Below are 3,120 nucleotides of genomic sequence, written 5' to 3' on the forward strand. Positions count from 1 at the left end.
ATGGAACCCACAAGGACAAATATTTGTCCTTTGTGTTGCATAAAAACTTCTTGTTTCTGCATCACCTCATGAAACAACAAAGCGTTTTGAGCTTCTCACATAGTTATGACAAACGATCCAAGTAGGGATTCTATATTCAATAACATTTTTTTGACAGATCGCGCGTGAGTCGTGTCAAGCTATCATACTATTTTTGTTCAGTATTGTTTGACATTTCATCGCGGAAGACTTACTCCTGAACAAAGTTTACAAATCGTTCAACTTTATTGCGAAAATTTACGTTCTGTAAAGAATGTCTTTCTTGAGACCAGCATTCATTATTGGATAATACTCGACCTGATAGAGCACGGCTAGCACGCAGTGAAGAGAATATAACTGCCGTAGCTGAGAGTCTACACGAAGACCGTGGAGAGTACTTGTAGATTCGGTTGGCACATTTTACGGCGAGATCTTAAATTGAAAGAATACCAAGTATTGCTTGTGCAAGAACTGGAGCCGCTCGACCTTCCGAAGCGACATCGCTTCGCTTTATGGACTCTTGAAAGGTTCCAAGAATGTTTTCGAGTCAAATTTTGTTCAACGATGAGGCTCATTTCTTGCTCAATGGGTATGTAAGTAAGCAAAACTGCAACATTTGCGACGAATTTTAGGTATAGAAAAAGCAACAATTTTGTATGATTTAACTGGTGGAATCATCGGTCATATTTCTTCAAAAATTAAGCCAGTAAGAACGTAACCGCCAACGGCCACCGGGAAGTTGAAGCTCGTGATCTCGGCAACGTTTGGTTCCAACAAGACGGCGTCATTTTCAACACATCGCATCAATCAATGGATTAATTGAGATAAGCCATCGGTGAGCAGATAATTTTACGTTTTGGGCCGGTTGATTGCCCACCAAAATCGCCACGAACGAGTTGTCGAAAATAGGACTAAACGGATGGACCAAGTGAGACGTAGTCTCAGCCAATATTTGAAAGAGGTAAGCTTCAAAAAAATAAATGTCAAAGTATTTTCTCTCCAATGTTAATAAATAATCCCCTTTAAATTTGAAGTAACTGTGTTCTTTCTTTTAAAAAATGTAAGGAACCTAGAAATGGATTACCCTGTAGCTGTTATACAGACTGAACGATCGGAATTAAGGTCTCATAAGGACGTGTTTTGTAACGTGCTTTTTTTTTTCTTGTTCTTATTGACCCTCTCAAAAGGTGACTATATTAAATTGGTCATAACTGTGTGTATGTATGCATGCATGTGGATGGTCAGCGTTGCACACATACAAAGCCAATTTTTAAACTGTAATTATATTGTATGTATGTAAATCTTCTATATAATATTTACGCCGGTTACACCAAGGGAAATTTGCATTATTCATAAAACGCAACGCTTGGCTGCCTCGATGCAAAAGATAGGACACAAATAAGCCTACTTACATACATACATATATACATTTGCACATACACATATGTATGTATGTATGCTTATAAAGTGCAATTTCTACCAGCATGTACGCTGTTGTGGTGCCAAACGTTGAGTATGACATTGCTGAGGCACTGGCGGTGCAAGCGGTGGCGCCTGATGAGCCTGATTGTTTCGCGGAATATGCGCCACGCATGGCTGTCGCCCGATTTGGCCGTGTCACCGCTCATTCACTGCGCAGGCGTGGGAGTCGCGCATTAATTGTGCTCGTTTCAAGTCACGTACACACACACCAACATATGGATGTACATATGAACGCTGCTTTCGAACAACAACTGCTTTCAGCTGACTTTTTTCATGGTTTTTCTTACTTATTTATTTAATTATTTTTTGTTTATTTGTTTTATAACGCCATTAATCGCATTTCAGTTGGCGTGCAGGTAGAGCTGTTTTCTGGGTGCACACAGACACACCTCTATGCTCACATGTCATACAAGTGTCTGCTCGCTGGCTAGGCTTTGTTGCCGCCGCCTTCTGACTTTTTGCTGTAAATAAAAGAAATAAAAAATAAAGTAAATAAATTTTATTTTCAACACAAAACTTACTGATTATATATGGTGATACATACATAAACATATATCTAACTAATATTTTAATAGTCTCCGAATGTGCTTGATATACCACATTGTGTGTCATTATTGAGTATCCCATATTGTCTAGTGGTTAGGATATCCGGCTCTCACCCGGAAGGCCCGGGTTCGATTCCCGGTATGGGAAAGAGTTTTTTTTATGTTTTATTTAAAATAATACAATTTTTTTCATTCCAAATTTTGTTATTATTTCATCCGAAGTAAATTTATCAACAAATCTTACTTTCATTAGAAAAAATAAATAATTTCTCTGATTTATTGTTTTTAAGCAATTTTATACAGTCTCTGCAAAGTTACAGTGCAAAATTTTAAGTTTTTTTTGTTTGTCGAATTATAAATCCATAAATCGACCACATACATAACATTGGATATTTGTCTGAAACTTACTAAAAATTTAATATCTCTATTTTTAGGTTGGTCTAAGTTATCCATTTTCGATTTCAATTTCGTCTATCTTGGAACCACCATTAACACCAACAACGACGTGAGCTTTGAAATCCAAAGCAGAATAAGTCTTTCCAACATCTGATGAGTCGACGTTATGAGTTTTCGAGAGAAGGTTCTGCGGAAGGTTATGGTCATTTTTTATTGACAACGGCGAATACCGCTGTCGATGGAAAGATGAGCTGCACGAGATATACAAGGACATTGACATAGTTATCGAATTCAGAGACAAAGGCTTTGCTGACTATGTCATGACGTTCGAATGGATGAAAGCACTGCAGCTCCAATCCAGCTTTTGACGCAGTACTCGCCCGGGAAGCAGAGATGGTGCAGAAGTACCTGTAGCGTTGTTGTAAACCCGGCTATAAGTGTGTAGTCGGTGTCTAGGCCAATAAAGAGGAATAAGTAATCGGTACATAAGTTAACCTTTGGGGCGATAAAATGGAGATAATTATATTTTCTTCCATGACAGTCAGGCTAAAATGAAAACAATTTGTTGATCCGAACTACCGACCACTTTTTGCAACAATTGGGGGCGTATGTCAGTAGTAACGCGCCGAATATTATCTTCCGAGGCGTCAATCGGTTCGGGTTTATCTGCGTGACAAGC

General features: G+C 38.5%; 1 non-coding gene across 1 annotated transcript; it reads left to right on the forward strand.

Moving 5' to 3' along the window:
- The first annotated feature begins 2,121 nt into the window (after window positions 1-2,121).
- On the forward strand, window positions 2,122-2,193 carry Trnae-cuc. The gene has a single exon. It is a non-coding gene; the product is annotated as a tRNA-Glu (tRNA).
- Window positions 2,194-3,120: the final 927 nt, after the last annotated feature.

The sequence above is a fragment of the Bactrocera latifrons genome, unplaced genomic scaffold (genome assembly GCF_001853355.1).
Source record: "Bactrocera latifrons isolate USDA-ARS-PBARC rearing strain unplaced genomic scaffold, ASM185335v1 scaffold_44, whole genome shotgun sequence".
NCBI lineage: Eukaryota > Metazoa > Arthropoda > Insecta > Diptera > Tephritidae > Bactrocera > Bactrocera latifrons.